Raw genomic sequence first — 26917 nt, 5'->3', positions numbered from 1 at the left:
AACCCTATTTTAGCTGCCATATTGTAGATGACCTTGTCATATTCCCAGATGTAAAAATGCAGACTGAATATACATTAGACCTAAACTGACCGACAAAATAGAAGTTAAAGAAAAGAGACAATGGAAGAATAATATTGAAATTATTAACATGCCCCCTTCATGTGACAATATCACACGAGATGGGACATGTTAATAATAAACACATAAAATTTATTAAATGTTTAAAAAACAGACATGAAACTTCATTCCGCCAGTGGATGAAGTTTCATTAATAATCTATAGGCCACTGGGGCTCCTGGCCTGCCCGCCAGCCTTAAGGTTGGACGGACAGGGCATTTAACTATTTTAATGAGCCTGTCAATAGCCTTAATTGGCCATTGACAGGTCGGCGGGCAGACAGCTGATTTTGCTGTCTGCTCACCTTCCTAAAAATTTAAAGGGACCGGGATGACGTCGGGGATTCCTCCCAATGTCATCCCACGTCGTTTTCTCCTTGGCGAGCGGGCCCCGCCCCCAAATCGCCGAGGGGAAAATCCTGCCCAATGAATGAGGATGAGAGTCAGATTAGTAGAAAGTAACAGATGAATTTTATTTCCCATTCATCCAGAATATTTTTCCAAGAGCAAATAATGGACATTTCCACCGTATGTAAGCTAATGAATTGCACACAGAGCCTCTGCTTTTCATTGGCACTCTTTTGCAGTCTTTCTGGAGTGGCTGAAAAGTGCACACTACTTACAGTATCATCAGAGGAAAGGGACCTGTGGTAACTTGAGGTTCACGTTAATGATCCATTCCTTGCATGGTTGGATGCTTTGTTTAGAACACCTTTGATTTGGAATGGAGATGACTGTGAACCGGTGGCAAAAGAGACTGCGACTCGCCAGGCAGATGGTCACAGATGTCTGTGCCCTCATCAGGTGCAAACCTCTGTGGCACCTCACAAGCAGCTGCACGTCGGTGCATCACCCAGGTGACAAGATGCCCTCTTGACCGATGCTGGATGACATATCAGAATCGCAACTGATGGGGCATCGCAGGCTCAGAGGGCACAGAATCCAGTGCCTAGAGCAGTCAGGTGGGGCCCTGCAATATGCTTAGGCAGAGAGAGAGAGATGGCACTGAAGAGAGAGGTGCCCCTGCTGTATGACAAGGCAGCCTCCTCTTGCCATCCTCTAGGAAGAGGACCTCCCTCCTCTCCCACATGGCTGCCAGAACTCTGATTCCCTTGTGCCAGCTCAGGTTCCTGTGGTGCAGTGGCAGGCTTTGGCACAAATTCTCTCTCACAGGAATAGCAGCAGCCTCAGTGGTGGCTGCCTTGAGAGCCTGAAACCTGTCTCCATTCTTGACTCCACTAATTTTTAATTGAACAGGAAAACCATCTCCGTCCCAATTAAGGGCTCACCCCCAGGAAAATCTGAAATGCAGTCAGGTTCTCACTGGAGGTAGGTTACTAATATAAAAACAAACCCGGCTCCAGTTTATTGTCTCCAATGGGAAAATCCAATCACTATTATTTATCTGTTCCAACCAAGACTGGTTTAATTACAACTGTTTTGGTTGTATTCAGCCTGACAAAAAAATCAAATTTGTTTGGAAATAATTTTTGCTGATTTTTGACCAAGTTCAGGGAATCTCCTCGCCTGGAAGAGAAAGGAGGCACTGGCAGTCTACCCAAGTTTTACCTGAATTTCTTGGTGCTTATTGACCTTAGTAACAAAGTGCTTTCTCGCCAGTAAACAATGAAGAGCAATCAGATCCAGTCTCCTTTGTGTACTGGGTATGTGAGGTATGGAATTCCAGCTAGGTAACACCCTCAAACAAGTATAATAGTTATACCTGGAGGCAGATTAGTCACAGAAACAAACACAAATATATACATACAGTGCTAACTTTATTGGAAGGGAGGGAGTCTCGATGACCGTCGGACAAGATAAAGGGGATTTTGCTATTAGCGTCCAATTAACAGGTGACAGGTGTGAGAGACAGCCAACAATGGGTATTGTGCGGGAAGGGGTCCCAGCAGCTGAAACGCAGGCACCATATTTAAAGGGACAGCCGCACTCGGATCAAAGGCTTCACACAAATAGGCAACTGGAAGGGAGGCTAAAAAGAGAGGCTTTGAAGTAATGGCTGCAGTTGGAGGTTCCCAGCTTTAATGATGCCTCGCTGGAGCTGGACCTCCAGCAAGTGTGGGCATAGAGAGAGAAATGCTCTTCCCAATCAATGGGAGGGGGAGGAGGAGGCCAACAAACATCATCAAGAAGGCATGACAAAAACAAAGACAGAATTACCTGGAAAAACTCAGCAGGTCTGGCAGCATCGGCGGAGAAGAAAAGAGTTGACGTTTCGAGTCCTCATGACCCTTCGACAGAACTTGAGTTCGAGTCCAAGAAAGAGTTGAAATATAAGCTGGTTTAAGGTGTGTGTGTGGGGGGCAGAGAGAGAGGTGGAGTGGAGGTGTGGTTGTAGGGACAAACAAGCAGTGATAGAAGGCATGATAGAAGGCAAGAAGGCATGGCTGGAGGTCGCAGCAAAGTTTAGCAGCCGTGGGGTGGTCACAGTGCTGTGAGACTTTCAATGACCTGGTGTGGTCTGGCAAGGTGAATGGAATTCATAATGCCAAGCTCGCAGCCCTGGGTGTCACAAAAGGTGCCAATGACATTTGCACCCCCAGGAAAAGGTAAAAGGCACCTCAAAATAGGAAACAATGGATTTCCCAGTCTCAATTCCTGCCTGCCATGAGTACACACACTCCCGGTCCTGCTGCCTGCATCCCCTCTACAAAAACCAACCAGCAGCTGGAACATGTCAGAATTGCAATCTGCCACTTCCCCCAACTATTTTACTGCTCTCACCTTCTTCCCACTTCCAAGCCTGCTGTCAGGAGCCTGTAAAATTCCACCCAAGGTTTCTGAATCACACTATGCAGTTTATATTCAGTAGTTTGCTCAGTCAAAGTTAAACATGTTGCACTACAAGTTCTAACCTAAATATTGGTCACATTTGTCCAGATCCTAGGATTTAACGCTTCCTCTGCATTTCTTAGCAACATTATAAATATTTTTAAAGGAGATCACCTGGATAAAAAAAAAAAATTACTCCTTTGAGTAACACCGTTCTGAAACAGGTTCTCCAGTGCCAACGCAAAACACTGTGCTTGCAAACTTCACAAAAAAAAAATTCAATCTTGTCACACCCATAGCACAAGACTGTACAGATTAATATAGATAATGATGCTTATTCTCAACAATGTTTCTACCATTGGTCAACCAATGCAACACAGGGAGTACCTTTAGACAACGTATGCTAAGAACGCTCCCACATTTTTGATGACTTGGACTGAATTCTTAGCAAGTAATGTGACACCTCCTGAAAGAGAATGGATACTGCTTAAGAAAACTTAAGAAAATTAAGATAAAGCTTTTTAAATGTTGTTTATAGTAAAAATGTAGGCAGCGTTTGAACAGCTGAGTAGGACGTTGGGAGTTCTTGCTTAAGCGGGGAGGCCTTTATTTTGCCAGAGTCCAGAGACTAAAGCACTGTACACAGTCTACATTTCCCAATTAAGATAAATCGTTGATCAAGCCTAATCTACTTTATAAAACAAATATGGACAATTAATTGTCATAATCACTCAATGAGGATTTTAAATTTTCTGCTGATATCTTCTTCAGCTATTGAAGAGATCTACTTCACAAGGGACAGTAGAACAACGTTCTAAAAACCTGTCAGCGCAGGAGGAAGTGTTTTAATTTAATTTGTTCAAAAACATGGTATCATTAAAAGCAATCTGCGACACAAAAATCCAGATATGTGAGAATGTGCACGCTGATTAAAAAATAATCCAGGTCCGCAAGTTCAGATCGCATAATTTACCTCCTTTTGGAAATGATGGCCCAGATTTTCGCCACAATGGAGCGAAGGCTCTCCATTGTGTTGAAAATTCCAGAAATAGCCAAAATTTCTAAGTCCCACCCCCGAACCCAGCATTTCCAATTTTTGTGGGGGCAGGAGAGTAGTTGGGCTGGGGTTCACGCATATGCAGTTTATGGAGGCAGCTAGCCATTTAAATCACCAGCTGCCTCTACTGAAGTTGGATTTTGGAAGGCCAGGACTGTGAAACCCAGAGTGTGCAGATTGGACTAGCTAAGAGGAGGTCTGAACTTGGCCTATTTGTTTGGATAGCCAGGGTGCCCTTTTGGAGAAGGAAGTCACCCCTTTAGATAGGGTCCTGGGATCCCTTTGGCAGAGGTAAGACACACTTTGCTAGTGGTAAGGCACCCCGCGGGAGAGTTAAGACACCCTTTGGAAGAGGTAAGGCATTTTTTGGGATTGTTAAAATTGAAAATGATTAAGCACTTTTTACGCAAAAAAATCATTGGAATGTCCAACTGTCAAAGAAATATTGAAGAACTGTCAAAGCTGTCAAGCAACTGTATAAGGATACCAGGTGAGTTGGCTTGGAGGGGCTAATTGGTTGGTGGTGGGGGCATGGATTGACATGAGTCAACACTAAGGTAGCGTAGGGGTATGAGAGGCATGGAGGTGGGTAGAGGGTCATGGAGTGGGTAGAGGGACACAGCATTGGGCAAAGGACATGGGTTAGCATGGGGGTTTGAGGGGCCATGGGGGTGGGTAGAGGGACATGGATCTCCATAGGTTGGCCTGGATGAGGTATAGGGAGTGTGTTGGGTGGCGGGGGCGCAGGGGTAAGTGGTGAGGGATGGAGGGCTGTTTTAAAAGTTTATTTCAACGGAGTTCCGGAGCACAGAGACAGGCCTTCTGCCCAGCCGGCCTCCATTCTCGCTCCAGTGTTACCCACCCCAATTCATATACTCCTACACCAACACCCCCCCCCCCACCCAAGTGAAAATCAACCGACAGGCAGACATCTTTAAAGGTTGGGATTGCCGAGCTGGGGAAATCTCCCAAGTCTGTGCACCGAACCCGGGGACGAAAATCTGGATCTTTGAATGCCTATTAAAGAACTGACAACTGCCTGAATATACACAGTTTACCTTAAGAGGGAGCATTGAGTGAACAAAAAGTCTATTCTTCAATCAGTTTTCATAAGTACAACGCTGCTTTTCTTTTCTTTAAAAATGACCTTGGGAAATTTATAAGGTTTGTCCAAACATACTTTGGATAAAGCACTTGAGATTTCTAGGTGTGGTTAATATAAACTTTTAAGACCTTGTACACAAAGATAAATAGATACTTAAGGAGACTCCAGGAAATAGATCACTTAATGGTTAGAATATTACAATGGACGCAGACATTACACAGCTGTTCTCTATTCCAGTCATTGGAGTGAGCTAAAATAGAACATGCGATCAAAAAAGAATGATTTTTGAATGTAAGAGCAGTTTTGGTGAGGGCAAAAAGAGAAAATATAATTGGGCTAGTGAAGGTTAGAAAGTATAGGCCCCAAGATTCCCAATCGCTATCCAGTGGTCCTTGTGGAAAACTGTTGCCACTCATGGGGTCACTTAAGAGGATAAAGAATACGCTCCCAGATCAGAAGCATTCGCTGTTTTGCGGAGGGTATTATAGAGTGTGATGAAATCAGGCACTGTTTATGACATCATCACGCCGGTTTCTGATAATACGGAACATGGGCAGGTCACAAAGTCGGGAGCCTGCCTGTGTTACTTAAATTGCAATTAACAAGCCAATTAAGATCATTAACGCCCCCAACTGCTATAATACATTCAGAAGGTAATAATACGCCTTCAGGGTAAGATTCATGACAGGTGGGGAATTTGTATTCTCATGGGCAAGCTTGTTTGGACGTGTTTTAAAACTGCAGCAGAGACCAGAGTCTCAGCTTTTCAGTTCAAATTCCATTGACTGTGGGGACTGCTCATGTGAATGAGCAGAGAGACCTTTCGGAGATTTTTTTCATGAGGGCTTGTTTTGATTGCATATTTTCCTGTCCATTTCTCAGGGGTGAGGGGTGGAAAGTATCTGAGACAGATGGGGATTGTGGTCTCAGTTGGAGACACAACCTCCAATGAAGAGGGGAGAAAGAGTATGAGGAGGAAGAGGAGAAGGGCGAGAGGAAGAAGGGAACACAGGGATGCTCAGGATGCTGTGGTTCTTCAGGAAAGGGTCAGAGCAGCACCAGGCCCTGAGGGTCAGGAGGAAACCAGAAACCCTCAGTGGAGGCACAAATGATCTCATGGTGCCTCAAGGGTATATAGACAGAGATTTAGCTACCTTCAACTGGGCAAGACTCAGTGCAGAAGACAGCTCAGGCTTTCAAGAGCCACTGTCGGATCACTTTTGTGAGTTCTTTTTTAATTCATTCATGGGATGTGGGCTTCGTTGGTTGGGCCAGCATTTATTGCCCATCCCTACTTGCCCTTGAGAAGGTGCTGGTGAGCTGCCTTCTTGAACCGCTGTAGTCCACAGTGCTGTTAGGGAGCAAGTTCCAGGATTTTGACCCAGCAACAGTGAAGGAAACAGCAATATATTTCCAAGTCAGGAGGTGAATAACTTGGAGGGGAACTTCCAGGTGGTGGTGTTCCTATCTACCTGCTGCCTTTGCCTTTCTAGATGGTAGTGGTCGTGGGTTTGGAAGGTGCTGTCTAAGGAGGCTTGGTGAGATGCTTGCAGGGAAGATCACATCCAGCTGCAGTGGGGGCCACACAGTGCCTGTCACATTTACGGTGACAGAGGCTCTAACCTTCATCACAACAGGCTCATTCCAGCAGCCTGTGGAGACCTTAGTGGGATAAAACCACCTGCTATATGCCATTGCATCAAAACGTTCACAGGTGCAATGTTCCAAAGGGCTGTGGAATTACATCTCCTTAACGCAGGATGTCCAAAGCAAGATGGATCCAGCCTGATTTGCAGTGACTGCAGGTTTCCCCAGGGTGCCAGGAACCACTGACTGCATGCACATAGCCTCCGACAGGGCAGCCATGCACCTTCATAAACAGAAATGGCTTCCACTCAATCAACGTGCAGCTGTTGTGCAAGCATAATCGGCTGGTCATGTAGGTGTGTGCCAGGTACCCAGGCAGCAGTCTTGAAACATACATTCTTAGGAACTCACAGATTCCAGACCTTATCACCCACCCAGATTTCTTGGAGGGACGGCTCCTAGGTGATAAGGGCTGTCGACTCAAAAGATGTCTAATGATGCCTGTGAGGGTACCAAAATCTGACACAGAGAGGAGGGGCAATGAGAGCCATGCCAGCATCAGGGCCATTGTGGAGCAGACCATCGGTCTCCGAAAGGTGCACTTCCAATGCCTGGACAGATGTGGAGGCGCATTACAGTATTCCTCCTCACATGTGCCCCTAATGGTCGTGGTTCTCTGTGTATCCCATAACATCGCCATCCAAAGAGGAGATGCCCTGGAGGATGATAACAGGTCAGGCGGGGGCCGGTCCTCTGAGAACACTGGTGATGATGAGTTGAGGGACAATGCTGATGATCCTGCAGGAAGCCCTGGCTGTGATTGAGTGGATGGCTGTAGCACCAGGGCTGCCCTAATGCGGCAAATATTTCTCAGGTGCGCCTTGCCGCTGCTACAGAAGAGTTTTGGTGAAATCTTGGCCCTCCTTTTCCTAGTTGCAATGAGAGAGCCCTGTAGCCTTTATATCCAGACATTTTCCATCACCCCACATGAGAATACGATTCCTCCCGCCCTCCCTCAACCTTTGATTTCTTCCCTCAACCTTCAGACACGAGTCACACAGCCACAGCAATCAATCAGAACAGCAGCATGAGGGAATGTTTATCCACAAGCGTTAAAGGCCTAAGAGCATCAATAAATAACCTCACCCATATGTCCCTATCCCTGACTAATGTGGATATTTACTGACACGATTACGAGTGCTCCGGCACAGTGCTCCTCCCTCACTTGCAGCTGCACTGGAGCAGGGCAGCTGATCTGCCACCTCCCTTGCCTTGGATGACCTCAGCAGGTGTTCTCGGTGCGGCTATGGCCTTGAGTGGCTTCTTGCTGAGACGCATGCGAGTCTTCAGTCGCTGCGGCAATGCTCGAGGCCTGTGTCAATGGCTGATGGACAGAGAAGATGCTACCCCTATCAGAAAGACCATGAGAGGAATGTCCAGATGGAGGCAGCTGCTGCTCACCCCTCACCACTAGGACCGGTTGGTCCTCCCTGCAAACCGGTGAGGTCCCAGGAGCTGGTTGGGCGACCAAGCTCCCAGTTCCCCTGTCGTCCTGGGTATGAGCCCCTGAGCTCAGAGCCAGGGTGATGGTGTGCAGGTCAGAGCGCATCCCAACAATTGCGCTGGAAATGCGCTCAGTTTGCCCCTCCAGGACAGTCGCCAGTCTGTCCAGGGCGGAAGCTCGGCGTTCCAAAGAGTGGGTGATCGCAGCGCTCATGGCTTGGATGGACACCTCCATAGTCCAGGCCAGGGCATGTAACCCCCTCTGGCATACCTGCCAAAATCTTCATGGACCTCGCACTGAACTTCCAGCACTGACCACCTTACGGGCAACTCCAGAGGCTCATCATCTGACTTGGAATCAGCCTCTGGAACACCCGGGACACTCGTCCAACTGCCTGAAGCCAGGTCCACCACACTCTCCGGCAGCTGCACGGGCAAATGCGAAGTGCTCTCACCAGTGTGTGCATGACCCCTGCTGAACCCTGCCGATGTGCCAGTATCTGCAATGGCTGGCTCGGTGCAGAGAGAGGATGTGACACTGCACCCTCCGAGGGTTTGCTGGACAGCTTCTGGTGCGGCTTGCACTGAAGAGGCTTCTCCTCTAACAGAGGGAAATCAGTAAGGGGGTGGTCTGGTATCTAATCACTTGACACATCAGCTCCATCACATGATGCCCATAAACCGTTTCATGATCCGACATGAGTGAATGAACTCCGCAGACACAAAGGACCCTTGAATGATGATCTGAAGCTTCAGACTGTGAAGCTTGTCAAGGTTCGAATGTGTGAACTCTATTCACCAGGCACATTGTGCAATTCCTAACCTCCATTAAACCTCCACTAGCCATCTCCTGTTATAAACCAGTCTGAAACTTTTGCTATCCCACCAGGACCAGGCCTCCCTCCAATCTTGCCTAGATCCCTGGATGAGTCGGGCTCCAGCAGGTCCAGCAATTAGTGTGTTATCGGCCATGTTCGATGGCGGGCCTGGAAGTCGGAACGCCGCTGACTTCCGGGAGTGGGACCTGCCGTTGACTTGCGAATGTGTTGTTCAGCCCAAGAGGTCAGAGGCTCTAGACATTCATGGGGCCATATTCCACCATAAAAGGAACTGTCTTCAGGAAATGGGGAGAGAAACTTGAAGGAAACGAAAAGTACAGGGCAAAGAACTTTCAATGTCATTCGTGCACCAGCTAAGCAGCATGACCTTGAAAACTTTAGGTAGCACGCTGAGACATCAGACTTTACACAAGCTAGAAACAAACTCAAAACATGTAACTCCAATTTTCAGGCAACCACAGGAAGGTTAATTAAATTGAAAAGAAAAAATTCCACCAACTTCTTTTTTCAAACCAAGTCAAAAAGTTGTGTCCCTTTTGATGCGATCCACACCATGGGAAGAATTTAACACCCTCCCCTAAGATGAGTTTGGAGACAAGAGGACATTTAACCAGGTGGGGAGGTTGCCAGGTGGAGGCCTCGTCACCTTCCACATCTGACTCGATTAAATCCGGGTTGAGAAGACTCGTGGATGGCCTTCCCACCCCTCTATTAATTGAGGCCTTTAAGTGGCCAATTAATGCTGCTCAAGGGCCTTCATTCCGCAGCCGCTGATATTCAACTAGTATTTGGATGGCGCAGTCACCGTGTGGGGTGCTGGAAAAGCAAACCCTGGCGTGTTTCCTTGCAGGCTCCCAGTTTTGGGGGGGGGGGGTGTGCGGCGGTGGGGTGGAGGTCCCTCGTTGTCAGACACTCAGTATTGGGGAAACATGGGATCCCCTGCTGGAGATCCATTCCCTGTCCTTTCCTCTGACCTCCCTCCTTACTCTCCCACAACCACTGCCCAGTGACCTCCATCCTGCCTTCACTCATCTGTGGCCTGGGTCCCTCGCTGATCCTGGCCCTTTGGCGACTGCAAAGTCAGCAACAGCTGCCGCTCCCCAGTGGCACTACTTGTACTGAAGCATGTCGGCCCCTGCTTGGCCAGCAGCTCTAAGGGGGCGTGATTTCTCTTGATCCCAGAGAAGGCCCGCTGCTGGTTACATAAGTGCCTGACTGGCACTGAATTCAACAGGTCTTCCCCAAAGGAGACAACGTAGGGCTTTGGCCAGTTCTCTAGCCAACGGGCGAGACCCCAATCATCTGGATTAAATTTTGCCCCATGTTAGGAAAATCTAGGCTATAATCCTATCAAAACATTGGGTAGTTTAATGTGTAAAGCATCCAGCAACTTGTGATGAGAAAGAGATACTCTGTGAACTGCACATCACCACAAGTTAATATGCCTTAATTCCCAATAAATTTGACATAGAAAGTCAGTCTGGTACTTAACAGTGCAAGTGCCCTTATAATGAGGAGATTTTAGTTCCTGCAATGCCAATAAACCTGGCCAGCCCAGAGAGCAATTTAAACAGTGGGGGTCTCATTCTTACAAGTATTATGAAGAGATTTTTAATTTTTTAAATTGTTCTTGGTATGTGAGCATCTCTGGCAAGGCGAGTGTTAATTGCCCCATCCTTAATTGCCCTTGAGAAGGTGGTGATGAGCCTCCTTCTTGAACTACATGGTGTAGGTACACCCTCAGTGCTGTTAGGAAGGGAAATTTAAATGTTTGAATTTATTTCCCCTCCCCCTCAATCCAGTTTATTTTCCTCTCTTTCTGTACCTGATTTGACTTTTCTTCACCCCATTTCCCTCTTGGGCACGCCTCCCTCTTTCTCAATCCTTAAACTTCATTGGTTAAGGAGACCGATTGTACATGAGGCACCAAGGAGCTGTCTCAAACCTTTGGTCGAGGTTTCAATACGCTTAGTGGCTAGGAACAGTGGAGTGTGCATTGGTTCCAGAAACATGGGACAAGGCTAGGCAAATTAGGGGTAAGGGAGGTGTGGGGGGAGGGCACAGGCCTAGGAACAAAGAATATTCAAACCTGCAGCATGATTGACTGTGACAGTATCCAATCACCCGAGGGTCAATTTTCCTCTAAAGTTCCTGAGTGCTTCTTCCTCAGTCTGTTAGATTTAATCCCTTCACTGTTACTGTGGCATTTTTAACAGAACATGTGATTCTTGCTGTTAGTTGCAGTCTAGTTATTTGGCAGAATCCTCAAGGCTTGGAAAAGCCTCTCTATTATGGGGAGCCACCCCACCCACCGCGCCCAGGCAATTTTTCCACTGGGAAACACCACAAATACCCACATCCAAAGTCAGAACAATAAAAAACACTGCAAATCAATAAATCACATACGACTAATGAGCAAAAGATGCTTTTGACAAAGGCCACCAAGAACTTGGCCAAAAAGGAGGGAGAATCGCAAAGGCAACAACAAAAGAGCAATCCAAGAACTGGAGGTTTCCCTGATGTCACACCATTATCATAGAAAACAGATGGAATTTAAAGGTAATTTCAGTGGGCCTGTCCACTGGCTGGAGAACCAGTGGCTACTCTATCGTGGCCATTCCAGGCACCCCACCCGATTTAAAGCAAATCTGGCACTTACTTGGTTGGTGATGGGGTCCTCACAGCATCTTGAGGGGAAATTTCCCGCCTCTGAGGCCTGCCGGTCAATCAGAGGCTGGCAGCTCTCCAGTACTGGCCGCACCACCAGGAGCTGTAGCCACTGCTGGTACTGCAATAGGCCCAGGCTGAAGATTATCACGGGAGCCATGGGGGAAAGGTAGGTTAGGGAGGACTGCTGAGACCAGTCAGGGAGGCCCTGCAAGGCTGGGCTGTCCATAAAGCATAGGCAGCCCAAGTAGGAGGGACCCAACCCACTAGGCCACAGCTTAGTCCACATGTCATGGCCTCCGCAGGTCACTGGAAGAATACCAGCGATGGCGGGATGAGGATATTATGCGGCTCTTAAGTGGCCAATTAAGGGACCCAATTAGTCTCCAGGCGAGAGGGCAGTTCTCAACCCTTCCCATCACTGTGGGGGGTGGGGGGGAGAGAGAGGGAGGAGTCAGGAAGACAATAGTGTCTCCACTTCACACTTTCCCGCTCAATTTTACAGCACCCCCACCCTCCTATAAGAGTCACAGAGCTTGGTGTGGGGCTAGAGGAAATTACAGAGATTGCACAGCAAGGAGATCATGGATAGAATTTTTAAAAATAAGAATTTTGAATTGCATCTCATAGAGTTTTGATAAAGCATATAGGTCGAAATGGTTCCCACTGGCAGGAGATCAGTAACCAGAGGACATGGATTTAAGGCAAGTGGCAAAAGAACCAAAGGGGAGATGTTGAAATAAAACATTTTAACAGATACAGTGATTTATGATGGTCGGGGGTACCCTCCTGAAAAAGTAGTGGATGGAGATTCAATTATAACTTTAAAAAAAAATGAACTGGCTAAATACTTTAAGGGGAAATAGTTTCAGGGCTATTGGGAAAAGCAGAGGTGTGGGACAAATTGGATAGCTCATTTAAAGAGCTAGCACAGACACAATGGGCTGAACGGTCTACTTATGTGTTACAATATTTTCTGATTTATGTATCAGGAGCCAATGCAAGTCAATGATATTGGGATAGGGGGAAACATGTAATGTGATAGTGAGAAGGACTTGGTGTGGGATAAGATATGAGCAGCTGTTTTGGAGAATTAAGGACAGAAGAGCATCAGGATAATCAGATGTGGGAGGTAATGAAAAATTGTAAAGAGGCAGATGGGCTGAGGCAAAGGCAGACAATAGAATGGAGATGGACATATGTAGTCTTTATGAAGAATTTAGGTTAAGAACATGAGGTCAAACAGGACACTTGGTGTTGTAAACAGTCTGGGGCAGGGGTCAGGGAAGTAGGAGGTACAGCGAGGAATCGAAGTGTATCAACAGGACTAGGGCAATCTTCCCAGATTTGGGTCTTCCCAAATGTTTAACTGGAAGGAGTTAAGCTTGGACCAAGAATAAATATTAAATAAACAATTTGACAACATAGGAGTAAAGTAATGAGGAAGAACTGGGAAGCATTAATGTAAATATAAAGCTGACCAACATTTTCTGATGATGTTGCCAAGACAAACATGTAAATGTGGAAGAGGAACAGCTGAGTGATGAAGCTTGGAGCCTACTGAGGAAATGGTGCAGATCTGTAAAGAGAAACCATTGCATCAGATACTTTGACTAAAATCAGGCAGGCAAGAGTAGAACTAAGTCTAGGCAGTAAAAAGGAGTCAAATAAAGCAGGGGAGACTTAAGGAAATACAGAATCAGAGAATGATTACAGCACAGAAGATGGCCATTCAGCCCATCAAACCCATGCCAGCTCTCTACAAGAATAATTTAATGCGTCTATTTAATTTAATGAGTTTCTATTCCTTGCAACAATAAATTAAACCATTGAATGCCAACCTGTGACCCTGGCCATCCAGCCATTAAATCAAATGGCAATCCTTTTTATACTTAAGGGCAGGATTTTCCCTTCATCAGGCGGGCCCGGAGCAGCCGTGAAATGGACGGCCGCCCGTGATCGGGCCTCGACCGCGATTTCACACCAATTAACGGCCAGCCAGCGTGAAACGCACGCTGAGAACCTCAGCGCTGCAGGGGTGGGGGCGGGAGGAGCGCAAGAACTAAAGGCTGCCCATGCATGAGGGAGCGCAGACTGAAAGCTCCCTGAAGGCACAGAGCTGCCTCAGGGAGCTGAAGAACTTCATGGTCAAAAATAAGGGAAACACGTCTCCCACATGTGACTCAGTCACATGAACAGGGACATGTTAAATATGATGTTTAAAAATTTTTATTTTTATTTTAATTACTGCTGGAAACCTCATCCCGCCCGCGGATGAGGTTTCCTAAAAAATCCGGAGGCTGCTTGGCCATTTTCCTGACCACCAACCAAAAAATTTAACGGGTAGCGAAAAATACCACTTAATTAATTGATTAATGGGCTTAATTGCCCTGTTAACTGTCGGCGGGCGTGCTGCCGACTCTAGCATGCGCCCACCAACTGAAATATGGCGCAAGTGTGCAATGACATCAGGATGCCTGCCCAAAGTCATCGCGCGCTATTTTACGCCCGATCAGGTCGGGTGCGCCCTGCCCACAGGACTTGAAATTCTGCTGGAGGCCTGGAAGTCTGGAAAAGGCTAGCTTTAGCACCTTCACTAACTAGTGAATAAATCATAAGATGGAACCTTAAGATCTGTTGATGGTAAGAACTTGAAATATGAAACTTAATCTGAACAGATTAAAATTCATACTTGACCCCAAGACCCAGTGGTATGTACCTCGGACTGAATGCCCTTCACCAATAGCTAATTAGTTCTTCAAATACTATTAATGGTCTGCAGTATCTATCATTAAAACAAGCCGAACATCTATCAGTGGCATCCATCCCAGCTAACAGTTAACTGGAAAGAGTGGGTGGAAAAGAAACGCAAGATTATTGTTTTATTCCAACTGTCAATGTTTCTAAATTATGGGAAGAAAGGCCACACCCTGACATTACCACATTTCTTTCCCTTTCTCAAGTAGTCTGACTTTTAACCAGTGCACCACCCACTTACATCTGAATTTAAGAACATGACAAAGTCCAAATTACTCAAGATTTCCCAAAACTCATTCAAAACCAAAATCGGCCACATAAGTCACTGATAATTATATAACCAGTTATAGAATGGACTTAATCATTCTACCAATGCCAACTTTTCTTTCTTTCCTTGCCCCATCATCATCTACTTCAGGCCTGCATTATTAATTATTTTGTTGCGTAATCCCTCTTGCTTTTCATCCTATCAAAGACCTTCGCTTTGTTTTTTTTTCCCCCATCCTCCTCCATTTCACTTGCTTTAAATTTACCACATTTCTAACTTTTCCCAGTTCTGATGAAGGGTCATTGACCTGAAATGTGAACTCTGTTTCTCACTCCACAAATGCTGCCAGAGTTGCTGAGTATCTACAGAATTTTCTGTCTTTTAGATTTCCATCATCGGCGGCATTTTGCTCGTCTAACTTTGGGGCATGTAAGGAGCCTGGAAACTGTTTCAGCATGTCTACCTGTGGCATTTTGATGCAGTCACCTCCTTACCATTTTATTTCTGGGCTTGACATCAAATGTGAGGCACTGGGCATAATGGGGACTCACATAAAGGTAAATTAATTCCAGCATTTAAAGGGTGAATCTTTTTTGATATAGATACAGCAATTCCAGAATGTGGTCCCAGGATGCTCTAAGTCTGCACCTCAGTGTAATGGTACCTCATGTGATGTACTGCAGTAACAGAAGGTAGAAATCTACTGCTGCCAAAAAGGTGGCTGGAAGTGGTCAAGGAGGTCAGCAGCAGGAACATTGTGTCTTGTTCGTGGGTACAGTACATGAAGTGCCTTAATGACCTAACCCAGTTAGTAAAAGTGAATATTATTGCATTACACAGCTCCCTCCCCCTTAATTTCCTAACAAATCTACTCCATCATATTGCTCCTCACGCCCACTTAAAGTATACCATTCATTTTCTATGCATTTCCTCAAACTTCCATCTATCACCTTGTCCTTATGCAATTTGATGCTTGCCTTTCATGGTCACCCTCACCAAATGCTCTCAATCCATCGAGAGAACACATGCCATTACAATACTTCATAAATCCATTGTTACCCTTCTTGCAGGAAGAAATGGAAGCACAGAACACAAGGATGTAGGAGAGAACTTAAGGCGCTCTTCCCCATATCTTACAGTTTACAATCACAGGACAGAAGCACTGGAGAAGTATGAGGAAATGAATAGAAAGTGAATGGTGTACTTTAAAGTGGAATGTGAGCAGCAATATGATGGAGTGCAAAAGAGTGCACTCTCGGCTTAGGGAATTCCCCCCTCCCCCCCCACATAGTGCTTCCTGATGGACGTCATGCTGAGGGGTCTTAATTGGCCCGCCCACGTAAAATGGCGATGCACCCCCAACTCTTCCGTCAATTGCAGCAATGAGTGAAACATGATAATCTTCATTAAGGTAAGTTGCAACAGTCTTATCTTGACTGTACTAATTCATATCTTCTCTCTCCAGCAGAGCTTTCATGCACACATGCGTGGATGAAAAATCAGAGGAGTTTGGACCTTCTAAGTGTGCACTATCACTGGACACATGCTTACCACGCAGCAGCCCAGATTAGTGGGTCCAAATAGGTAGCTATTTGGGATGTCCTCTGGTGACTCACACTTCACAACTGAGCAAAAGCAGACCCATGGCGGGGACAGCTGTGGAGAGTCTGTGTTGGAGTGTGCATCCCTCTCCAAACTCTACTTAATTGGACACAAATGCTGAATGCCAGCAGGATAGCGATGAAAAGTATAATTACTAAGCAGCAACAGAAAACCTATGATGTACTGACAAGCCTTCCGTGCACACTGTCCATGACTGCAAAGAGAATGGAGGCACTTCAACTTCTTCCCATTGCCCCTCAGTCAGTACCTGACATGTTGCTTCCTCTGCTGATGTCAGAGTTTGTCGCTGCACAGGTCTAGGCAGAACAGTCTTTGACAAAGACTCACAGGCTCCAAAATCCAGAAGCTGTTTACAAAGAGCATTTGGACTGTCAGAGCAGGGATTTGTGCAGCTTGCTTCTACCTCTGCTGAACCAAACAGAAGCAGTAGGAAAAGCAGGAGCAAAGCTTTGTTGTTGCACAAGGGTAGGCACATGGTTTCCATGGTTTGGCAGAATCACAATATTTATCACTTTCTTGTGTTGCCCATTATTGGTTGCAAGTTGCTTTTCCAGTTGTTTGATGATAATAAGAAGGCATGAATGGATAGGAAGGTGGGAGAGGAGGGATGAGCTAATGTACAGTGGGTGGTTGGCTGGTAGCAAGACTGCTTTGTGTCAGTGGGCTGAAGGTAGTTTTTGGATGTGGTTGTTATATGAGGTGAATGATGGCAACTAACTGAACATTAAGGATATGAGGACCAATGTGCATTGCTGATGTTATTCCTTATTCTCCTTGGAATCGCTCACAGATGATGGATCACAGTGCCTTTCTCAACCTTCAGCTCCAATTCTCACTGTTGCTCAATGTTGTGTGCAGAGCACAGCACACCTCAATTAATCTGGAGATCCTAACTGCTGAATACGGAAGCATATCTCCAGAACTGTCCAGGCATCTGAAGTGCATTTTAATTTGCCGATCGCTTGTTTTATGACACAACTGGGTTGGGTTAATGTCAGATGTCATCAACCAAGCTTGACAGGGGTACCCCTCAATCACCTAGCAACCATTTCTTCAGTTTGCTTCCAGGTCCAAAGAGCTGAGGGAGTTTGGGCTACCACAAAGCAAAAGCATCATGGCAGCTTCCTGAGAATCTGGTGCACACCTACATAAGACTTTTGAAATGTTTACGCACATTGAAACCTCTTGTGGCTGATATTCATTTTGATTGTTGCTCATGGTCCAAACTAAGGCTGCCAAGGTGCTAACCACCCTGATCGGAGTCTCAAAATGTCCAAGTACTCCTTCTTCAGTGGAAGGTAAGAAAACAGTTATGAGCAAGGAGTATTTAATTGCAAAAAATTGCAATTTTTACCTGATTTATAATGGGCCGTACAAATTTGTTTTTGTGTTTGTATCTTGGTTACAATGGCGAGTTTCAGGAAGCCTGAGAAACCAGTGCAGACACCATTAAATTTGAAAGGATATTGATATATTACTATCATGTAAATTGATGAACCACTTCCTCCAAAGGGATTATGTGCAGCCTGCCTAACGAACTGGAGTTAAACCCAAAAATCAACAGTTGGAGCTGACTTCTGGATGCACTGTGTCATGACAGCAGATCACAGCCTAGAATTACTTGCGGACATATTGAGCTTTATAAGTAAGACCTATTTTTTAAAAAAAGACCTCCAAGCAATGGCTGAAAATATAAAGTAACTACTTGCTGAAAAATTCCTATGACCGACTAGTCCAGAGAGAATGGAATGTCACACCTAAAAAGGTATCAAGGCCTACTTCAGACAGAGATACTTCAAAGGAAGAGATGCAATGCAAAAAAAACCAACTTTAATCACCAGTGGCTGTGGAGACAATGGAGACTGGTTACCATCTCAGCAGAAACCATCTCCTGTTGAGTTCCATCTCAGATTGAGGACATGATCTGAGTTGAAAGGAAGCAGATTCTGGGCAAAAGACATGTTAGTTTTTCCCTTCCAGGAATACACAAGAAAGGGGGTTAAAAGCCAGTTGCAAGCCAGGTGTGTGTGTGCTAGTTCTGGTGTGTTAGTGTGTGCTGTTAAGGTCATAGCTGAAGAACCTCAACTAGGCACCCTTGCAGCTTGCAGGTAAAAAAGAAGTCTTTCTCTGTTGCTGGAGGCAAGTTAGCAAAGCCACAGTCAAGAGGAAAACAGGGCAGATCCTTCAGCTAACCTGCAGATCCAAGTGTCTCCAAACCAACTGCCAAAGTCAGGTCTAATGGAATCACCCTGCTTAATGGCCACGACATTTTGCCATCTACTCCTCACGGACAAGCCAAAGACCGATTTGTATTTTTTTTTAAACTTTTATTTTTAGGCTCAACTTCTCATTTCTAACCTGTGTATGTATGTGTCTTCTGTTTTTATTATTTTTTCTCGGGTTTTTAGTAAGTAATAAGCTTACTCTTTCTTTGACTCAAGAAAACCTGCTTAAATTGGCTCCTTCTAAAACATCAATACATTTGGACTGAGAGAATGGATCCTTTTTTAAGTTAACTTTGTTATAACCAACTAGGTGGGGACTGAATAAAGAAGGGGAGCCAGTTCATCCGTCCTCGCCAAGCAGCATAACAATTTGGGGTATCTTGTCCGGGATCATAACGAATGGGGGACTTCACCTGGGCACCGGCTTAACAACTGACCTTTTCACTAAACCCAACTTACCAATTGCACCTAAATGCATGCATTCTTCAATGTTAAAACTGCCCCTCCCATAATCCTATCTTTCACAACAGCTAGCCTGTGAAATTTAGCAAATTCATTTTTCAAAACCATATTATAATAACATTGAAAAGGCAGCCCTTTCTTACAGGTCAATAGTGACTACACTTCAAAAGAACTTCATAGGTAAAGTGTCTTGAGTCATTCAATGGTCATGAAAGGTGCCATATAAATGCAAGCCTTTCTTTTTCACTGCGCAATCTAAAATGATGAATGTTCCTAATATATCAGGATCAAAAGAGGGATACTTGCAATGTTATAAAAAACCTGAGATCACGTAGTAGAAACTTTCAAAAGAGGACTATCATTTTGCTTTCAAAACGTTCTGGGACTGTAACGCCTCACTGTAAAATAAAGACTAAAAGTACCTAGAAATTTATCCACACAGCTCTCATTTTTAGGGCATTGAACAGCCATATCCTTGAATATGGCAGATAGGAATGTGCATGCTAATAGCAAACTGGAAGTGCGAATGCTGCTATATTGGTAGAGGCAAAAAAAGGCATGTAGTGCCAAGGTACATGCAAAATAGGCATTGGCTAGTTTGCATATGGAATAAGGGGCCCAAATACCTGTTTAAGGTCTGCTCTGCAACACTGGTTTTCCCCCAAGACTGCCAAAACTGACTGCAGACAGAAAATCAAGACTTGAGGGGCAAGTGTCAGATCAAACTGTGGCACTGCTGGTACTAAAACTTCAACACACTCACACGCCTGATACATTGCACATACAATACCAAAGGGGAAGAGCATTGTGCGTTTGCTTAAATATATACCATTCACCACCTTCCGCTAGCCCTCCCAACTAAGAAGCAACAAATTTTTTACAACTTCCACAAAATCAAAATTTTTCTAATTCTACCTTTCTTCAGACAATCTGTAACAGACTCACTTTATAAACCAACACTCACTGAGAGATGACTGGGTAAGATTGAACATTGCAAAAATAACCCCCCACCACAGAAATTTTTTTTAAAACCTCTTGCACTCTGGTCTTAAACTGATATCAATTCAGCAATGTTAGGTTAGATTGCTCAGCTGAAACTAAAATAACACAGGTTTAGCAGAGCAAAAAAAAATCATATCACAAATATATTAATGTCAGCAGCAAACGTAGTTATTCATGTGAAAACTAACCTATTGGCAGTAATACTTACAGAGCCTATGAAAATTGTTGCTGTTCATTTGCTGAAAGTTTAGGAAACACAGCATCAACAGTTCCACCTTGCAGTCTTTTAAATCGGCATGGTAAGGCACGTGAGTTTTGAGTCATTCAAGAATTTTGGTACTACCCTTCTACAGCCACTGCCAAGTATTGGCTAATCAAAGCAAGCCTATTTGGAATGCAAGAACACTACTATATGAGAAAAAAGAGTGTTGAATTTGGACACAAAATTGTTTTTCCTTTCTGTTGTTTGCAGAATTGTGATCAATGTTGCCAAACCCTTCTGCACTATTTCCCCCTCCAGACAGTGGATTACCATTGAAAACTTGCAGATTGGGCAGTTAAATGACAAATGAACTCTGACATAGATAAAAAAAAGTCAGTGAAGCCCTCGGACGGGAAAAACAGAGACATAACCTGAAAAAATTAGAGATTGAGTAGTATAGACAAGCAAATGGATTGAGGGATACTGGCAAACAAATCATTTAAAGCAGTACTGTAGGTCTCCAAAATGTGGGGCATATTTCTAGGTGCATAGAACTCAAAGGTAGCAAAGTTATGGTAAACTTGTGTAAAACCTTGATCAGGCTGCAGAGTACTGTGCATTGTCTGGTCTCCAGACTATAAAAGGATTTGGAAGCATTGGAGAGAGTGCAGGAAGAGATTTACAAGGATGGTACCAGAACAAAGTTTACAGCTATCAGGAAAGATTAAACAGGTTAGTTTATTTTACAAAAGAAAAGACTTGGAGGACAGCTGATATTTTGAATGGGTTGGACAGGGTAGGTACGGAGAGAATGTTTCCACTTGTTGGAAAATCTACAACTTGGAGCCATAAATACAAGAGAGTTACTAATAAATCCAACAGGGCAAAAAGGAGAAAAATTCTTCAGTCATAGAATGGTTAGAATGTGGGACTCGCTACCACAGGAAGTGGTTGAGGCCAGTAGCCTAGATACCTTGAAAAGGAAACTAGACAAGCACATCAGGAAATTGAAAACAAATATATGCTGAAAGGCTGAGATGAAGTAGGTGAAATGAGCAGAGACCAGAGCAGAGAATAAATGGCAGACCAAACGTGTTGGACATAATAGATTGTTTCTGTGTTATATTCTATGCAATATACACAGTGCTATAAAAATTGAACATCCATTGCGAATAAATCATAACATATTGCTTAAAATATCTCACCCTGAAATTGTTCTCTCTTCTGGTCTCACATGAATTTAGTCTACCCTTCCCCCCTTCTCGGGTTTGTCTTCATCTCGTGTTCCACATATACTTTGGCCCAGATTTTGGTCCCCAAGTTAGGTTCGGCAAATTTAAAAATGGTAGGATTTTCGGTCGGTTGGGTAAGGGTGTTTAGGGGGGTATGGCAGGGTGATGGGCTGAAATGGGAGTCAGGGCGTGTGACTCTGGAGCGAGTGCAAAGGTTGCCAGATGCAGAGGCAGGCTGGGTACAAGGCCAGCCTCTGCGCTTTGGCACTGTGTTTAAATTATTAAATAAAGATAGTGAAACAAAAAAACATTCCTCCAGCCTTCACCACTCAAACCCCCTCAACCCCCCCCCACATACTCCGTATGCCTCATCCATGCCAACCCATGCCCCCATGTCAACTTAGTGCCAAATCATGCCACCCCTGCCACCTCCATGAATTACACATGCACAATGGGATGGGACACGTCGGGTTTGAGGGTGGGACGTTGAGATTTCAGCCATTTCCAGGATTTTCGCCATTCAGGAGAGCCTCTCCCTCGTGGTGAAAATCTGGGCCTTTATTTCTCTTTTCGGGCTCTCACACACCTCCTCTCAGCAAAAATATAAAAACAAAAAAACTGCGGATGCTGGAAATCCAAAACAAAAACAAAAACAGAATTACCTGGAAAAACTCAGCAGGTCTGGCAGCATTGGCGGAGAAGAAAAGAGTTGACGTTTCGAGTCCTCATGACCCTTCGACAGAACAGAACTGCCCCGGTAGACCGATCGTCTCAGCTTGCTCCTGCCCTTGCTCATTTCTCGTTATCTTGACTCCTTTCTCTCTCCCCTTGTCCAGTCCCTTCCCACCTACATCCGTGATTCCTCTGACACCTTACGTCACATCAACAATTTCCAGTTCCCTGGCCCCAACCGCTTCCTCTTCACCATGGACGTCCAATCCCTCTACACCTCCATCCCCCACCAGGATGGTCTGAGGGCCCTTAGCTTCTTCCTCGAACAGAGGCCTGAACAATCCCCATCCACCACTAATCTCCTCCGTCTGGCTGAACTTGTTCTCACGCTGAACAATTTCTCCTTCAACTCCTCTCACTTCCTCCAAATAAAAGGTGTGGCTATGGATACCTGCATGGGCCCCAGCTATGCCTGTCTCTTTATGGGGTATGTGGAACATTCCTTGTTCCAGTCCTACTCCGGCCCCCTTCCACAACTCTTTCTCCGGTACATCGATGATTACTTCGGTGCCGCTTCATGCTCTCGTCGGGACTTGGAAAAATTTATTAATTTTGCTTCCAATCTCCACCCCTCCATCATTTTCACGTGGTCCACCTCTGACACTTCCCTTCCCTTCCTTGACCTCTCTGTCTCAATCTCTGGTGATAGACTGTCCACCAATATCCACTATAAACCCACCGACTCCCACAGCTATCTCGACTACAGCTCCTCACACCCTGCTTCCTGTAAGGACTCCATCCCATTCTCTCAGTCCCTTCGCCTCCGTTGCATCTGTTCCGATGATGCTACGTTCAAAAACAGTTCCTCTGACATGTCCTCCAAAAAACTCAAGTTCTGTCGAAGGGTCATGAGGACTCGAAACGTCAACTCTTTTCTTCTCCGCCAATGCTGCCAGACCTGCTGAGTTTTTCCAGGTAATTCTGTTTTTGTTTTTCCTCTCAGCAAATCCTTTTCCCAGTCTCTTCTCAAGTACTTCTCTCATGGACTCTGTAAATTTGCCTCTTCTTCCTTCTCATGGAAATCTAATGCCTGGCTTCAGGACTCTGAACCCCTCAAAATGACGACAGAAGAAGAACAGAGATCTGGAATTTTACCGGCACCTCATGGATCCTGCCAATGGGACCAAATGCGAGTTGAGCCCGCATGAGCAAACAGCAGATTGGAGCAGATTTTACCAGCCACAGCCAATTGTGAAGCTGCTGTCAGGGAACACCATCCAGTTAGGTACAGAGGCCTGCCTCTCCAAGGTGCCGGCTCTTGCTCTGCAGCCTCAGCAGCACTGCCAACAGCTACTGCAGGGGCCACAGGGAGAAAGACAGGACACTTCCATGTTGTGGTGCTGGTAAGAGTTTTTTCTCAATGTTCTTGGGTCAGGCAGACGAACCCCAACAATCAGAGCGGGTGAAGCTGCCAGAAGTAGGGTTGGAGCAGACAGGCAGGCTGGGGTTCGATGGCCATTGCCAGGGCCCCCGTCTCAGATATGGAGCATCCTGGAAGGAATGCTCCCCAGGAAAACACTGGGAGACTACCTTGATGAACCTGTCGGTTTCCTCACGTGGGAGGGGGCCATTCTGATGCCACTAAAGTGCTGGTGATGACATAGAATGGCTGTTAATAGGGCAATTAATTATCTTAATTGGTCACACACCTCCAGTCGGCAGGTGGCAAGCTGCTGCCATTCCGCCCTTTCGAAATATCCCATACAGCGAAAAAAAATGATCGTGACAAGTGGCGAAGACCAATCCAGGTTGGGAAGGACGGCTGACATGTGCAAACAGCTCTTTTTCTTCTTTGTTCTCTCTTCTTCTCACTGTCACACATCTTCACAACTTCATTAACTAACCAAGAGCATTGGACCAAAGTCAGCATGTATCCACCCTTAGGAGCTTATCACCACTGCCTGCTAAAAGGGCTTCCTTCAAAAGCTTATCCTTTAAACCCATTTTTTAGGGGTAGTCTTGGGTGTTATATTGGCAAAACTTAATTGCCCTGTAAAGATTCTTATTAATATGAAGTGTCCAATGGTGTGTCACAGTCTTTGTTTAAATCATGAGTAAGTCTTTCTATTAGTTACCTTCCACCTTTCATGACCTGGTTTCACCTTTGCAACTACAACATGCTCAGGGTTGATTTTGCTTATCGCTTTCCATTTCTCATGGCCAATTCCACACCTCCCTTGAATACTATCCTTGGCCTGCAGGCAGACTTTCAGTTTTATTATAACTCTTTCGAGTACAAACACATTTCCATCTGTTTCTATTCAGATGAAGTTACATTGTTTCCCATCGTGAGATTTGAACTCTTGATCTTAGAGTTACAAGCCCAGTACCATAACCACTTGGCTATTTAGGCCAAGCCGGCAGACTTTCAGGGCCTTGTTGTTCATATTTGCCTATTATTGGATGTTTAGTCAGATGTTTAACTAGTTAATAAACTGTTCATAAGGGCTGGTCTGATTCCTTATCAGGTTATTGAACCAATGTGATTCACCTCTAATTCACTTACACAAAATAATTAATTTTCACATTCCAGCAAGCATCTTAATTAAGCAAGGTTAACTGAAAATCCAAACACAGCTTTGTAGAATGGTTATTTGCATTAAATATCAAGCCATTTGCTCTCCCACTATTACAGAGGCCTCTTCTGACCATGGCATCCTTTTTCGGTTTTTGACAGCTGTCATAGCCTAAGAATAATCATTCCACCAGTGTTGTTTCCAGAGAAACAAAACTTTAAGCAGTTTCCAGTAATATATAAAACTTACTGCACTTATCTATTCCTTAACCAATTTTAAGATGCCTCCTAAATAGATATTTATTCTCAACATATCACTAATTTCTAACACCCTCTTTAATATAACAATACAATGCATATCTACTGATCCATGTGTAATTCATTCCACATTCTGTGTAATCAAAACAAAACTGTTCAGTTTTCCTCCTGTGTGCCCTCTGGATCAGAAATATATTTAATTGGATAACTCTTCTGTCACAGCACACAGTTCCAAATTAGAGATTATTAGAAGACACATTTGCAATGCCAAACTTGGGCAGTGTCTCTTTTCAGCATGTCTTGATTAACTGAGTAATTGCAGATAAGGTACCAGGCAAATGCTTCTTGTGTCAGATATGAGTGCACAAGTCACAAAATTAACAATGAATTAATAGGTTAAAAAGGCACCAGTGAAGAAGCAGCAGTTGGGACATAACAGACAAATACTTTTTTTGATATGATTTCAGCATTGTTTTGGTTTCCCAGAGTGTGTAGGATACATATCCAAACTTAAAATTCACAAGATAATAGGCAAAAATGTATAATGTTATAAAAGAATCTTTCAGACTTGCAAGCCTACTTCTTTCTTGGACCCTGGATTTGTTTTTGTTCCTCCGTTCCCTGACCCCCTCCGGAGGTCCCCAGCATCACAGATGCCAGTCTTCAGCCAATTCCGATTTACTCCGCATGATATCAAGAAACGGCCGAAGGCACTGGATACAGCAAAGGCAATGGGCCCTGACAATATTCCAGCAATAGTACTGAAAACTTGTGCTCCAGATCTTGCTTTGCCCCTAGCCAAGCTGTTTCAGTACAGCTACAACACTGGCATCTACCCAGCTAAGTGGAAAATTGCCAGGTATGTCTTATACACAAAAAACAGGACAAATTCATCCTGGCCAATTACTGCCCCATCAGTCTACTCTCAATCATCAGTAAAGTGATGGAAGGGGTCATTAACAGTATTATCAAGCAGTAATTACTTAGCAATAACCTGCTCACTGACACTCAGTTTGGGTTCCGCCAGGGCCACTTAGCTCCTGACCTCATTACAGCCTTGGTTCAAACATGGACTAAAAGAGTTGAACTCCCAAGGTGAGGTGAGAGTGACTGCCCTTGACATCAAGGCTGCATTTGACCGGCTGTGGCATCATAGAGCCCTCGCAAAACTAGAGTCAATGAGAATCAGGGGGAAAACTCGCCGCTGGTGAGAATCATACCTAGCACAAAGGAAGATGGTTGTGGTTGTTGAAGTCAGTCATCTCTGCTCCAGAACATCACTGCAGGAGTTCCTCAGGGTAGTGTCCTCGGCCCAACCATCTTCAGTTGCTTCAGCAATGACCTTCCTTCCATCATAAGGTCTGAAGAGGGATTTTTGCTGATGATTGCACAATGTTCAGCACCATTCGCGATTCTTCAGAAACTGAAGAAGTCCATATCCAAATGCAGCAAGACCTGGACAATATCCAGGCTTGGGTTGACAAGTGGCAAGTAACATTCATGCCACACAAGTGCCAGGCAATGACCAATTTCAACAAGAGAATCTAACCATCACCCCTTGACATTCAGTAGCATCACCGTCACTAAATCCCCCACTATCAACATCCTGGGAGTTAACATTGACCAGAAACTGAACTAGGCTAGCTATATAAATACTATGGCTTCAAGGTCAGTACAGAGGTTAAGAATCCTGTGGCGGGTAATTCATCTCCTAACTCCCCAAAACCTATCCACCATCTACAAGGCACAAGTCAGGAGTGTGATGGAATACCCTCCACTTGCCTGGATGAGTGCAGCTTCAACAACACTCAAGAAGCTTGAAACCATCCAGGACAAAGCAGCCCACTTGATTGGCACCACATCCAAAAACATTCACTCCCTCCACCACCAATGCACAGTGGCTGCAGTGTGTACCATCTACAAGATGCACTGTAGAAATTCATAATCCTCCTCAGACAGCACAACCACAACCATTGC

General features: G+C 45.0%; 1 protein-coding gene across 5 annotated transcripts in view; it reads right to left on the bottom strand.

The window, feature by feature from the left end:
* Positions 1–26917, bottom strand: part of slco4a1 (solute carrier organic anion transporter family, member 4A1) — a 181000-nt gene that overhangs the window by 65854 nt on the left and 88229 nt on the right. Inside the window, exon 3 of one of the 5 annotated variants that reach the window (XM_041203716.1) lies at positions 13150–13243. The exons of 3 other annotated variants lie outside the window; for them this stretch is intronic. The gene's annotated coding sequence lies outside the window, so the exon portion shown is untranslated. Of the gene's footprint in view, positions 1–13149; positions 13244–20209; positions 20274–26917 lie in introns of those variants that run through there. One more of the 5 variants, XM_041203721.1, reaches the window with a different exon arrangement.

The sequence above is a fragment of the Carcharodon carcharias genome, chromosome 14, assembly GCF_017639515.1.
Source record: "Carcharodon carcharias isolate sCarCar2 chromosome 14, sCarCar2.pri, whole genome shotgun sequence".
Lineage (NCBI taxonomy): Eukaryota > Metazoa > Chordata > Chondrichthyes > Lamniformes > Lamnidae > Carcharodon > Carcharodon carcharias.
The sequence above is the reverse complement of the archived record's forward strand: the minus strand, read 5'-3'. Positions and strand labels throughout refer to the sequence as shown.